The sequence below is a fragment of the Budorcas taxicolor genome, chromosome 12 (assembly GCF_023091745.1).
Source record: "Budorcas taxicolor isolate Tak-1 chromosome 12, Takin1.1, whole genome shotgun sequence".
Classification (NCBI taxonomy): Eukaryota; Metazoa; Chordata; class Mammalia; order Artiodactyla; family Bovidae; genus Budorcas; species Budorcas taxicolor.
The window spans coordinates 70937319-70952928 of NC_068921.1; the positions used below are offsets into that span (position 1 = coordinate 70937319).

Below are 15610 nucleotides of genomic sequence, written 5' to 3' on the forward strand. Positions count from 1 at the left end.
GGGGACTTCTGGATGGGAGAGTGAGTGAGTAACACACAGATGTGAACAACCAGTAACCAAATCATGCACACAACACAACTCAGTAAGCAACAGATTACATTTAAATAACCACTCTTTAAAACTCTCCACCTCAGACACACCTAGAGGACTATAACCCTGGTATAATGAATGATACTTTTGTGACATAAAAGAATAAATATTCACCTTAATGCCCAAATGAGACCTGGGGAGCAGATTCAGGTAGTCACTGAGCAAAAATTGCCTCCTAATTATCTCCACATTCACTGTAGATCAGGAAGAAGGTAAGGACTGCAGTGTCTGGGAAAATTCACCACAACTCTTGATAGGCCTGTCCCTGAGAGTATCGTAGGCAAATCAATGCTTGCTTACTCGTAACTCCGTGTCCATGAGATTTTGCATTGTCAATAATATTCCATTAATTTGTGTGTCTTAAATTTCTTCCAAAAACGTAATATATGAATTATATTTGAAACTTCGTAGTACAGCTTAGGAACATAGCAGTTTGGTATTCTTCCATCTTCAGTTTAGTTGCTCAGCTCAGTTCAGTTCAGTTGCTCAGTCATGTCTGACTCTTTGCGACCCCACGAATCGCAGCACGCCAGGCCTCCCTGTCCATCATCATCTCCCGGAGTTCACTCAAACTCACGTCCATTGAGTCGGTGATGCCGTCCAGCCATCTCATCCTCTGTTGTCCCTTCTCCTCCTGCCCCCAATCCCTCCCAGCATCAGAGTCTTTTCCAATGAGTCAACACTTCGCATGAGGTGGCCAAAGTACTGGAGTTTCAGCCTTAGCATCATTCCTTCCAAAGAACACTCAGGACTGATCTCCTTCAGAATGGACTGGTTGGATCTCCTTGCAGTCCAAGGGACACTCAAGGGTCTTCTCCAACACGACAGTTCAAAAGCATCAATTCTTCAGTGCTCAGCTTTCTTCACAGTCCAAATCTCACATCCATATATGACCACTGGAAAAACCATAGCCTTGACTAGACAGACCTTTGTTGGCAAAGTAATGTCTCTGCTTTTCAATATGCTATCTAGGTTGGTCATAACTTTTCTTCCAAGGAGTAAGCGTCTTTTAATCTCATGGCTGCAGTCACCATCTCCAGTGATTATGGAGTCCCCCAAAATAAAGTCTGACACTGTTTCCACTGTTTCCCCATCTATTTCCCATGAACTGATGGGACCAGATGCCATGATCTTCATTTTCTGAATCTTGAGCTTTAAGCCAACTTTTTCACTCTCCTCTTTCACTTTCATCAAGAGGCTTTTTAGTTCCTCTTCACTTTCTTCCATAAGGGTGGTGTCATCTGCATATCTGAGATTATTGATATCTCTCCTAGCCATCTTGATTCCAGCTTGTGCTTTATCCAGCCCAGCGTTTCTCATGACATACTCTGCATATAAGTTAAATAAGCAGGGTAACAATATACAGCCTTGATGTACTCCTTTTCCTATTTGGAACCATGTTCAGTTCTAACTGTTGCTTCCTGACCTGCCTACAGGTTTCTCAAGGGGCTGGTCAGGTGGTCTGGTATTCCCATCTCTTTCAGAATTTTTCACAGTTTATTTTGATCCACACTGTCAAAGCTTTGGCATAGTCAATGAAGCAGAAATAGATGTTTTTCTGGAACTCTCTTGCTTTTTCGATGATCCAACTGATGTTGGCAATTTGGTCTCTGGTTCCTCTGCCAGAGATCAGCTTGAACATCTGGAAGTTCACGGTTCATGTATTGCTGAATCCTGGCTTGGAGGATTTTGAGCATTACTTTATAGCATGTGAGATGAGTGCAATTTGGCAGTAGTTTGAGCATTCTTTGGCATTGCCTTTCTTTGGTATTGAAATGAAAACTGAACTTTTCCAGTCCTGTGGCCACTGCTGAGTTTTCCAAATGTGCTGGCATATTGAGCACAGCACTTTCACAGCATCATCTTTCAGGATTTGAAATACCTCAACTGGAATTCCATCACCTCCACTAGCTTTGTTCTTAGTGATGCTTTCTAAGGCCCACTTGCCTTCACATTCCAGGATGTCTGGCTCTAGTTGAGTGATCATACCATCGTGATTATCTTGGTTGTGAAGATCTTTTTTGTACAGTTCTTCTGTGTATTCTTGCCACCTCTTCTTAAAATCTTCTGCTTGTGTTAGGTCCATACCATTTTTGTCCTTTTAGTTCCTCAGTCATATCCAAAACTTTGTGACCTCATGGACTGCAGCACACCAAGCCTCCCTGTCCATCACCAATTCCCAGAGTTACTCAAACTCATGTCCACTGAGTTGGTGATACCATTCAAACATCTCATCCTCTGTTGTTCCCATCTCCTCCTGCATTCTATCTTTCCCAGTGTCAGTCTTCTCAGATGAGTCAGCTCTTTGCATCAGGTGGCCAAAGTATTGGAGTTTCAGCTTCAGCATAAGTCCTTGCAATGAACACTCAGGGCTGATCTCCTTTAGGATGGACTGGTTGTATCTCCTTGCAGTCCAAGGGACTCTCAAAAGTCTTCTCCCTCACCACAGTTCAAAAGCATCAATTCTTTGCCAGACAGCTTTCTTTAGAGTCCAACTCTCACATCCATACATGACTACTGGAAAAATCATAGCCTTGATGGGATGAACCTTAGTTGGCAAAGTAATGTCTCTGCTTTTTAATATGCTGTCAGATTGGTCATAACTTTCCATCCAAGGAGTAAGTGTCTTTTAATTTCATGGCTGCAGTCACCATCCGCAGTGATTTTGTAGCCCCCAAAAATAAAGTCTGCCACTGTTTCCACTGTTTCCCCATCTATTTGCCTTGAAGGGATGGGACCAGATTCCATGATCTTAGTTTTCTGAATGTTTAGGTTTAAGCCAACTTTTTCATTCTTCTCTTTCACTTTCATAGAGGCTCTTTAGATCTTTCCTTTCTGCCATTAGGGTGGTGTCATCTGCATATCTGAGGTTATTGATATTTCTCCTGGCAATCTTGATTCCAGCTTGTGCTTCTTCCAGCCCAGCGGTTCTCATGATATACTCTGCATATAAGTTAAATAAGCAGGCTGACCATATACAGCCTTGACATAATCCTTTCCCTATTTGGAATCAGTCTGTTGTTCCATGTCCAGTTCTAACTGTTGCTTCCTGACCTGCATATAGGTTTCTCAAGAGGCAGGTCAGGTGGTCTGGTTTTCCCATCTCTTTCAGAATTTTCCACAGTTTATTGTGATCCACATAGTGAAAGGCTTTGGCATAATCAATAAAGCAGAAATATATGTTTTTCTGGAGCTCTCTTGGTTTTTTGATGATCCAGCAGATGTTGGCAATTTGATCTCTGGTTCCTCTGCCTTTTCTAAAACCAGCTTGCACATCTGAAAGTTCATAATTCACATATTGCTGAAGCCTGGCTTGGAGAATTTTGAACATTACTTTACTAGCGTGTAAGATGAGTACAATTATGCAGTAGTTTGAACGTTCTTTGGCATTGCCTTTCTGTGGGATTGGAATGAAAACTGACCTTTTCCAGTCCTGTAGCTACTGCTGAGTTTTCCAAATGTGCTGACATATTTATGTATCATTTGCACTTTCACAGCATCATTTTTTAGGATTTGAAATAGCTCAACTGGAATTCCATCATCTCTACTAGCTTTGTTCATAGTGATGCTTCCTAAGTCCCACTTGACTTCAGATTCCAGGATGTCTGGCTCTACTTGAGTGATCATACCAGCATGATTATCTGGGTCATGAAGATCTCTTTTGTACAGTTCTTCTGTGTATTCTTGGAGAAGGCAATGGCAACCCACTCCAATACTCTTGCCTGGAAAATCCCATGGATGGAGGAGCCTGGTAGGCTGTAGTCCATGGGGTCACTAAGAGTCAAACACAACTGAGCGACTTCACTTTCACTCCTCACTTTCATGCTTTGGAGAAGGAAATGGCAACTCACTCCAGTATTCTTGCCTGGAGAATCCCAGGGACGAGGAAGCCTGTTGGGCTGCTGTCTATGGGGTTTGAGTAGTCTTGCCACCTCTTCTTAATAGTTTCTGCTTCTGTTAGGTCCATACCATTTCTGTCCTTTATCAAGCCCATCTTTGCATGATATGTTCCCTTGGTATCTCTAATTATCTTGAAGAGATCTCTAGTTTTTCCCATTCTGTTGTTTTGCTCTATTTCTTTACACTGATCACTGAGGAAACTTCTTATCTCTCTTTGCTATTCTTTGGGACTCTGCATTCAAATGGATATATCTTTCATTTTCTCCTTTGCTTTATGCTTCTCTTCTCACAGATATTTTTAAGGCCTCCTCAGACAGCCATTTTGCTTTTTTTGCATTTCTTTTCCATGGGGATAGTCTTGATCCTTGTCTCCTCTATAATGTCACGAACCTCTGTCCATAGTTCATCAGGCATTCTGTCTATCTGATCTAGTCCCTTAAGTCTATTTCCCATTTCCACTGTATAGTCATAAGGGATTTGATTTAGGTCATACCTGAATGGTCTAGTGGTTTTCTCTACTTTCTTCAATTTAAGTTAGAATTTGGCAATAAGGAGTTCATAACATGAGCCACAGTCAGCTCCCAGTCTTATTTTTGCTGACTGTATAGAGCTTCTCCATCTTTGGCTGCAAAGAATATAATCAGTCTGATTTTGGTGTGACCCTCTGGTGATGTCCATGTTTGGAGGCTTCTCTTGGTTTGTTGGAAGAGGGAGTTTGCTATGACCAGTGTGTTCTCTTGGCATAACTCTATTAGCCTTTGCCCTGCTTCATTCTGTACTCCAAGGCTCAATTTGCCTGTTACTCCAGTTGTTTTTTGACTTCGTACTTTTGCATTCCAGTCCCCTATAATGAAAAGTATATCTTTTGGGGGCATTAGTTCTAAAAGTTTTTGTAGGTCTTCATAGAACCGTTCAGCTTCATCAGCATTACTGGTCGGGGCATAGATTTGGATCACTGTGATATGGAATGGTTTGCCTTGGAAATGAACAGAGATCATTGTGTCAGTTTTGAGATCACACCCAAGTACTTCATTTCAGACTCTCTTGTTGATTATGATGGCTACTCCATTTCTTCTAAGGGATTCTTGCCCACAGTAGTAGATATAATGGTTATCTGATTTAAATTCACCCATTCCAGACCATTTTACTTCACTCAGTCCTAAAATGTCTATGTTCACTCTTGCCATTTCCTGTTTGACCATGTCCAATTTGGCTTGCCTTTTGACTATAACATTGCAGGTTTTTATGCAATATTGCTCTTTACAGCATAGGACCTTGCTTTCATGACCAGTCACATCCACAACTGGGTGTTATTTTTGCTTTGGCTCTGTCTCTTCATTCTTTCTGGAGTTATTTCTCCACTGATCTCCAGTAGCATATTGGGCACCTACTAACCTGGGGAGTTCATCTTTAAGTGTCCTATCTTTTTGCCTTTACATACTGTCATGGAGTTCTCCAGGCAAAAATACTAAAATGGCTTGCCATTCCTTTCTCCAGTGGGCCACATTTTGTCAGAACTCTCCACCATGACTTATCTGTCTTGGGTGGCCATACGTGGCATGGTTCATAGTTTCAGTCAGTTAGACAAGGCTGTGGTCCATGTGATTAGATTGGTTAGTTTCTGTGATTGTGGTTTCAGTCTGTGTGCCCTTTGATGCCCTCTTTCAGCACCTACCATCTTACTGGGGTTTCTCTGATGTTGGACATGGGGTATCTCCTCATGGCCAGTCCAGTGAAGTGCAGCTGCCACTCCTGACCTTAGACGTGGGTTAGTTCCTCATAGCCCTCTCTCCTCAGCTTGGATGTAGTGTAGCTCCTTTTGTCCACTCACCCCTCTAGTGCCGTGCAGCCTAACCACCCTCAATGATAGGATTATCTGAGATTCTACAATGTTTGAGGGAATATTTAATTTGGAGACTGAATTAATAAATATGATAATCTGACTTTTGATCTGTGTGTTGGTCCACTCAGCATCACGATTAGCTTCACTTCCATGTTTGGAGATGACACCTGGGCAGTGTGTTCTTGAAACGATTTCACTCCACCTGTGTACATCCCAGGTTCCCTCTCCTGTTCACCTGTCTCTGCCCCATCACTCTGGAACACCCCTTTGATGTTGGCTTTGATTGAGAGAGGCTGCTGCAGGGGATGGGAGGACATGGGAGTGAGCCTGCCCAGCAGAAATGGGGCTTTATTCTCTTTCTATCATGTCCTCTGCAGTCCCGATTCCTGGAAGTTAGAGTTATTAGGAAAGTGTAGTTGGCACTATGCTGGTTTCTAATTCATGGAAGAAATACCAAATAAACATAAAGATTCAGAATGAGGTAAATGCAACCTTAGGCTTTCTAGGTATTTCTCATTTAGATGATTTTTGGTTGATTTGATTACTTTAGAGAGTCCTGGGACATTTTAAAGCATTTTCCAGCTCTAGATGTAGATTGATTTTAGTTTGTTATTTTTTTTTTCTTGCTCTGAGTTATTGCTTGAATTTTTACAGATGCATGCTAGACCTTGCTATAATGTGCAAAAATGTTGGTTTCCTACATTTTCTCCATTTTTTACCTAATATTTTCTCAGGAACCCCTCCCCTCACTCCCAGCTTGTCCCCCTTCCCTTCCAAGTTTCCTGATTCCTTGTGACTTAGACTGTGGTGTCAGGGCCAGTAGCACCTGCATCACCTAGATATCTTAGAAATACAGTCTCAAGCCCACCCAGTCTTCTTTCTCAGCATCATATTTGAACAAGACCTCCCAGTAAAGTCCTTTCTCTCCCATAGGCAGATTTTGATGATAGATAACCCATGATTTCCAAGAAATATCCTTTTGACAGTTTGAAACTGAATTCATGAATCACCCAAACACCTGTTGTGTTTCCAGAGCATGAGGCTCTGGAATATTCAGCAACGCTTACCACCATATAGATTTATTACTTTCATATTCTGCAAATTGTACCTTTATATTATAATCCAACTCTGTGTGATCCTACTGCATTTCTTTGCATCTTTTATGTGGAGTCTGTCTTCATCACAGGCAGTCTTCATCCTGCTCTGCCTTCCCCACAACAGCCTCCTGCAGGGACGGAGGGATTTCCCACAGGCTCAGCCCTGCCAGGACTTGGAGTCAGAAAGAGCTGAGTGTAGCAGTGTATGTACAGCTCTTTCACCACCTGATGGGATAAAAAATGAACCTTGCTGCCCCAAGCAGGGCACAAGGTCAGAGATAACCCAGTGCAGCAGTGTATGTGCTGCTCTTACCACTTAATGAAATAAAGAATGAGTCTTGCTGCCCCAAGTAGGGCAAGAAATCTGTTTGACCTGTTCCCCAGGCACCATGTGCCAGCCCACCTAACCTCAGGTACACTCTTTGCTCAGTGATGTCATCCCTCTTGACCCACCCACCACATTATATGAAGCCATATTCATATTATAAATGCATCAACTCTCTCATCATGAATTAAGGTACTTTATATTATAAATGCATCAAGATCTCTTATGTTAGGCCTGTTCCTTTATCTGCAGCTACACCTCTCCCTACTTTCTCTGTTCTGGCTACACAGAGGAAAATGACAAGGTGTTTTCTTATCATCCAGGTGATAAGAAAACCAACAGCAGAGGGAAAAGAGGCTAAATATATGGACTTGAGTCCCATCTTGTGATTTATATACTTTGTTATTTCAGGCAAACTAAGTAATCTTATGTAGGCTTCCCAGGTGGCTCAGTTCAGTTCAGTCGTTCAGTCGTGTCCAACTCTTTGCGACCCCATGAATCGCAGCACACCAGGCCTCCCTGTCCATCACCAACTCCCGGAGTTCACTCAGACTCACGTCCATCGAGTCAGTGATACCATCCAGCCATCTCATCCTCTGTCATCTCCTTCTCCTGCCCCCAATCCCTCCCAGCATCAGAGTCTTTTCCAATGAGTCAACTCTTCACATGAGGTGGCCAAAGTACTGGAGTTTCAGCTTCAGTATCATTCCTTCCAAAGAAATCCCAGGTCTGATCTCCTTCAGAATTGACTGGTTGGATCTCCTTGCAGTCGAAGGGACTCTCAGTAGTCTTCTCCAACACCACAGTTCAAAAGCATCAATTCTTCTGCTCTTAGCTTTCTTCACAGTCCAACTCCCACATCCATACATGACTACTGGAAAAACCATAGCCTTGACTAGATGGACCTTTGTTGGGAAAGCAATGTCTCTGTTTTTGAATATGCTATCTGGCTCAGTGGTGAAGAGTCTACTTATCATGCAGGAGACATAGGTTCAGTCCGTGGGTCAGGAAGATCTCCTGGAGAAGGAAATGGCTACCGACTCCGATATTCTTCCCGGGGAAATCTCACAGACAGGGAAGCCTGGTGGGCTACAGTTCATGGGGTCACAAAAGAGTTAGACAGGACTTAGCAACTAAACTACAATGACAACAGCAACATGATTAAGGAAAGAGATTATTTTGTTTTTCAAAAGTAGCACAGCCTGGCATTCAGGTACTGAATATGGTCCTTAAAATGAGGGATCGAGTCATGAAACATTGCAGAAGAATCTTCAGGGCTTGGAACTACACTGCTGCTAAGTCGCTTCAGTCATGTCCGACTCTGTGTGACCCCATAGACGGCAGCCCACCAGGCTCCCCTGTCCCTGGGATTCTCAAGGCAAGAACACTGGAGTGGGTTGCCATTTCCTTCTCCAGTGCATGAAAGTGAAGTCATTCAGTCATGCCTGACTCTTAGTGACCCCATGGGCTGCAGCCTACAAGGCTCCTCTGTCCATGGGATTTTCCAGGCAAGAATACTGGAGTGGGATGCCATTGCCTTCTCCGTGGCACCACACTAGACTCAGGGAAAACTGGAAGTAAGGTGGACATTCTGAGCCTATGAGCCTGGGAAAGAATTAATGGGATTAGAATGGGGAAGTCTGAGGAAGTGGCTGTTTTGTGTGGGCCATTGGGTGATTGGGTGTTGATACCGCTGCCCGGCGCCTCCCTCCTCCGAGTTGGGGGAGGGTCCTGCTGGGCCAGCCTGTGACCAGGAGGAGGGGGATGCCTACTCCTGGGGCTCCCCCCATATTTGTGAGGCTCCTGACATGCCTGCTTTTGCCCTGAGCTGCAGCCAGTGGTGGTGTGAGCCGGCAGTGTGCAGGTATGGGCTGGGCTAGGGAGTGCGACCCCAGGATGTGAGTCTCTCGGGGTTGGACTAGACGAAGATGGATCTGCTGCGGATGAATGGATGAGATGGATGGACTGGGCCCCTCCGCTGCATGCGGTGGGGCTGTGGCACACCGGCCTCGGCAGTGGGCCTGGGTCTTGGGAGCCTCTGGGGGTGGCTAGGGCCGGGTGGAGCCCAGGCATCGCAGGATCACCCTTGTGTGTGTGGTGGAGTGACCCCGTGCTTGTTTTCCTAGTGGCCTGGATGTGTGTCCATCTTTCTGGTCCCTGGACAGCACCTGAGGCCCTTGCTATGCATGCTTGTTGCCCCTCCCTGTCTCTGTGGGCCTTCCCCCCACACCCCCAATCACATGAGTGATCACCTGCGCCGCTTCCCCTGTCTGGAAGCCTCATGTGGGTGGAGTCCCTGGGTGGAGTAGTGCCTTTGGTCCCCGAGGGGGGCAATCTGGGCATGGAGGGTTGCGCGTGAGGGCCATGGGGGCGCCAGTACGCAGTGGGAGAGTGTTCTCCTGGGCAGGCTGTGGCTCTGGGTGTTGGTGGTGGTGGGCATGAGCCCCTCGAGGGGAGCCCCCTGGAGGCAGGGAGGCCAGCGGGTGTCTGGTGTGCCACTGCTCTGGAGGCCTCTGGCGATGAAATCCTGTGGCGTGCCATGGTGGCCTACCTGCTTTGGGGTCATTTTGAATGGCTCTGGGGCCCCTCGTTATGGCACATGCCATCCCACTTCCACCGCTGGTTCTGTGCTGCCGCCGCCTCTTTGCGATGTCTGCTGACGTGGCTGCGCCGGGTCGGAGTCCCTCTCCGTCCATCTGTCCGCCTCATCCGTCCGTCTAGTCTGCTGATCCCCGGGGCCGTGCCCTGGTACGTCTCGTTTCCCGGGCCCACTGTGGCCCCGCTCCACGTTGCCCTTCACCGCTGTCTGTCCGCCGACGTCCTAGCATGCTGGACAAGACGAAGTGCCAGTGATGCTGCCGCGTCCCTGTGCTACTGCGCTTGCCGGAGCGGCTCTGGTCGGGTCTCTGGCCGGCCACCGTGCCTACACTGCCCATCCCCCAGGCGGGTGGACGTGAGGACGCCTTGGCCATTCCCAAGGCGCCCAGCTGGTGTGTCCCAGGCCAGCCGGGGAGGCTGGCCCATGACAGGGGTCACCCCCTTGTTCCCCCACGCCACCAGGGCGGCCTGCTGAGTCCTTTGTGGACCGAGCATAGGCAGTCGGCCGTCCTCGCAGTGGGCGGGGCAGGGCAGGTCGGCTGGGCCCCCAGGTAATTAATTGCCTTATCCCTTCCTCACCTTGTTGGGTTTCTACTGCCCTGTGTTGCGTGGCACCCTGAGCTTGGCAAGCTTGGCTCTTTGCATTTCCCTGGACTTCCCTTGTGGCTCAGCTGGTAAAGAATCCACCCGCAATGCAGGAAGACCTGGGTTCAATCCCTTGGTTGGGAAGATTCCCTGAAGAAGGGAACAGCTACCCACTCCAGTATTCTGACCCGGAGAATTCACAGACTGTATAGTCCTTTGGGGTCACGAAGAGTAGGATAGGACTGAGCAACTTTCACTTTTGACTGTTGATCATGTTAGGTTTGGTGTGTGAAGAGAGATTTAGTTGCAAATGTCTAACAACTTGGTGTGGTCCTCAGAGACCAACACCGGCCTGGTCTGGGGAAAAAAGCAAGGAGCCATCACAAAGCAGCTAAATTAAGATTGTCTCCAAGCGTCTTTGTGTTAGGAATGTAAACTTACGCTGGTGACATTCGGTACAGCCAATTGGTAAAACACGTTGATGACCTGGGAAAGACTCCAGACTATAGTTTGGGTGACTGAATGGTAGAATTACCAGAGCCAGGTTTCCTTTGAGTTGCCTTTTTCTTACTCTCCTAACTGGGGTTTGGAGCTGACAGTCCTGTTGTGAGCAGCCAGTGGTGCCCCTGAGCATCTTGGCCTTTTATCAAGAGTTTGTGGCAACCCCACATGGAGGAAGTATATCAACACTATTTTTCCTACAGTATTCGCTCACTTTGTATCTCTGTCACATTTTGGTGATTCTTGAAATGTTTCAAACGTTTTCATTATTGCATTCATTGTGGTGATCTGAAATTAGTGTTCTTTAATGTTAGTAAAAGAACAAAATGTTCTAAAGTATTGTTATTAATGTTTGAACATATGTTAGTATGCTCAAAATTCTCCAAGCCAGGCTTCAACAATACGTGAACTGTGAACTTCCAGATGTGCAAGCTGGTTTTAGAAAAGGCAGAGGAACCAGAGATCAAATTGCCAACATCCGCTGGATCATCCAAAAAGCAAGAGAGTTCCAGAGAAACATCTATTTCTGCTTTATTGACTATGCCAAAGCCTTTGACTGTGTGGATCACAAGAAACTGTGGAAAATTCTGAAAGAGATGGGAATACCAGACCACCTGACCTGCCTCTTGAGAAACTTATATGCAGGTCAGGAAGCATCAATTAGAACTGGACATGGAACAATGGACTGGTTCCAAATAGGAAAAGGAGTTCATCAAGGCTGTATATTGTCACCCTGCTTATTTAACTTATATGCAGAGTACATCATGAGAAATGCTGGGCTGGATGAAGCACAGCTGGAATCAAGATGCCAGGAGAAATCTCAGTAACCTCAGATATGCAGATGACACCACCCTTATGGCAGAAAATGAAGAGGAACTAAAAAGCCTCTTGATGAAAGTGAGAGAGGAGAGTGAAAAAGTTGGCTTAAAGCTCAACATTCAGAAAACAAAGATCATGGCATCCGGTCCCATCACTTCATGGCAAATAGATGGGAAAACAGTGGAAAAAGTGTCAGACTTTATTTTTCTGGGCTCCAAAGTCACTGCAGATGTTGACTGCAGCCATGAAATTAAGACACTTACTCCTTGGAAGTAAAGTTATGACAAACCTAGACAGCATATTGAAAAGCAGAGACATTACTTTGCCAACAAAGGTCCGACTAGTCAAGGCTATGGTTTTTCCTGTGGTCATGTATGGATGTGAGAGTTGGACTGTGAAGAAACCTGAGTGCTAAAGAATTGATGCTTTTGAACTGTGGTGTTGGAGAAGACCCTTGAGAGTCCCTTGGACTGCAAGGAGATCCAACCAGTCCATTCTGAAGGAGATCAGCCCTGGGATTTCTTTGGAAGGAATGATGCTGAAGCCGAAACTCCAGTACTTTGGCCACCTCCTGAGAAGTGTTGACTCATTGGAAAAGACTTTGATGCTGGGAGGGATTGGGGGCAGGAGGAAAAGGGGATGACAGAGGATGAGATGGCTGGATGGCATCACTGACTCGATGGACATGATTTTTGAGTGAACTCTGGGAGGTGGTGATGGACAGGGAGGCCTGGTGTGCTACGATTCATGGGGTCACAAAGAGTCGGACACGATTGAGCTACTGAACTGAACTGAACTGAACTGAATGTTAGTATTACCTGATGAAGGCTCAGATAAGTGGTAGTGTTTTTTTGTAACAATAAAGTATTTGAAAATTAAGTATGTACATTGTAGAAATAATGTAGACTATAGTATAGTGTTAATATAACTTTGGTATGCACAAAAAAAAAAACACACACACACAAAAATATTTGTATGGCTTGCTTTACTTTGTGATATTTGCATATTGAGGTGGTCTGGAACCAAATCTGCAATATCTTTGTGGTCTGTCTCTACACAGAACATGAGTTATACACACACACACACACACACACACACACACACACATCCATACATACACTAGACCTACCTATATACAGATATTAGTCCATCCATATTCTATAAATTAGGGTTTAACATAAGGAACAGAATGGCTACAAAAAAATTAAATTATCTAAATCCTCTTTTCTTACATTTAACCTCTATAATGATAAATTTATCTTTTTGAAATGCCATGATTGATTTTATAGACTAAGATTCGACACTTTGGAGCTATTCAAATGAGAAAATATGAAAAGTTCTGAGCATGAGCAGTCTGGTTACAGTGCTCAGAAAAAATTTAGTTCTCTGTTCAAATCCAAGAGTTTTAAAAATGTACTCAATTAATTGAAAGTATGTCTTATACCCCTCATCAATTCCAAATCCCTAAATAGAGATGAAATCATCTCTCAGAAAGCTCCTACCAGGGAATTTGCAGTTAAGCAACCTTATTGGTTAGAAGAAAAAAAAGGCCAGTTTCTGCATACATGTTGAATGCACATAACTAAACCCAGTTGTTACAGTATAGATATAAATACTATATATATAATATATATTATATATACATGCTATATAGATATAGTATAGAATAAATACTCTTTATTCCCCACCAACATTTTACCTTCATTATACAGATTCTTTAATCTTATTGTTAGTTCATTTAATTTTTCTCTACTTTCTAAAAAATAACTTTAAAATTTATATTATAGTTGATTAGCAATGTTGTGTTAATTTCAGGTGTACAGCAGAGAAGTCATGTGTGTATTCATTTTCAAATTCTTTTCCATTTAGGTTATTACATATCATTGAGCAGAGTTCCCTGTGCTATACAGTACGCTCTTGTTGGTTATCCATTTTAAATATATCAGTGTTTACATGTCAATCCCAAACTCCCTATCTCTCTGTTTTGGTTTTAATAACTAGATTGACACTTATCATGTATCTTTGTAATTGTAAGTATTAATTTTTTAATAAAATGCCTTTTAAACTGCTCAGATGAAAGTCCCTATTAAATAGCAAATATTGTTTATGTTGTTGTTGACTCATTATGTGCATTTTATCTATTGGCCACTGTCTTATGAGACACTGAGACCTGCATTTTACAATTTAAAGATGTTTCCTTTCAAGATAGAATATAATTAAAATATTTAACACGGAAGTGATTTAACTTCTCAGCAAAGAATGTATGTGTCTGTGCTTAGTCACTCAGTTGTGTCTGATTCTTTGCAACCCCATGGATTGTAGCCCACCTGACTTCTCTGTCCATGTGGATTCTCCAGGCCAGAATACTGGAGTGGGTTGCCATGACCTCACCCAGGGGATCTTTTCAACCCAGGGATCGAATCCAGGTCTCTGGCATTGCAGGCAGATTCTTTACTGTCTGAGACACCAAGGAAACCAAAGAATACTGGAGTGGGTAGCCTATCCCTTCTCCAGGGGATCTTCCCAACCCAGGAATTGAACCAGGGTCTCCTGCATTGCAGGCAGATTCTTTACCAGCTGAGCTACCAGGGAAGCTCCTACCAAAGAATAATTCCTCTTAAATAACAGATCCCTGAAAAAGTAAGGGCCTGTTTATGTATAACACTTATGACTAGATTTGACATGTCTATAAAATTACCCACATAATTCTAATGGTTAGGTAGGAATAAAGCTAATTTATTAGCTGACTTCTTATGAACCACTTAGAAAACTACTGGCTTTTCCATTCAGCTCAGTCGCTCAGTCATGTCCAACTCATTGTGATCCCATGGACTACAGCATGCCAGGTTTCCCTGTCCATCACCAACTCCTGGAGTTTTTCCATCCAGTCAGTGGTGCCACTCAACCATCTCATCCTCTGTCGTCCCCTTCTCCTGCCTTCAATCTTTCCCAGCATCTGGGTCTTTTCCAATGAGTGAGTTCTTCGCATCAGGTGGTCCATGTATTGGAGTTTCAGTTTCAGCATCAGTCCTTCCAATGAATATTCAGGATAGATTTCAAAACAAATAGGATTGACTGGTTTGAGCTCCTTGCAGTCCAAGGAACTCTCAAGAGTTTTCTCCAACACCATAATTCAAGAGCATCAATTAGTCAGTGCTCAGCTTTATAGTCCAACTCTCACATCCATACATGACTACTGGAAAACACCATAGCTTTGACAGGACAGATCTTTGTTGGCCAAGTAATGTCTCTGCTTTTTAATATGCTGTCTAGGATGGTCATAGCTTTTCTTTCAAGGAGCAAGCGTCTTTTAATTTCATGGTTGCAGTCACCATCTGCAGTGTTTTTAGAGCCCAAGAAAATAAAGTCTGCCATTGTTTCCATTATTTCCCCATCTATTTGCCATGAAGTGATGGGACCAGATGCCATGATCTTCGTTTTCTGAATGTTGAGCTTTAAGCCAACTTTCTCACTCCTCTTTCACTTTCATCAAGAGGCTCTTTAGTTCTTCATTTTCTGCCATAAGGGTGGTGTCATCTACATATCTGAGGTTATTGATATTTCTCCTGGAAATCTTTATTCTAGGTTGTGCTTTATCTAGCCCAGCATTTTGCGTGATGTACTCTGCATATAGTTAAACAAGCAGGATGAGAGTATACAACCTTGATGTACTCCTTTCCAAATTTGGAACCAGTCTATTGTTCCATGTCCAGTTCTAACTGTTACTTCTTGACCTGCATACAGATTTCTCAGAAGGCAGATCAGGTGGTCTGGTATTCCCATCTCTTGAAGAATTTTCCTCAGTTTATTGTGACCCACACAGTCAAAGGCTTTGACATGGTCAGTAAAGCA

The 15610-nt window shown here is 44.0% G+C and overlaps 1 protein-coding gene across 1 annotated transcript in view; it reads left to right on the forward strand.

The window, feature by feature from the left end:
• Positions 1-15610, forward strand: part of LOC128057590 (ATP-binding cassette sub-family C member 4-like) — a 192481-nt gene that overhangs the window by 137597 nt on the left and 39274 nt on the right.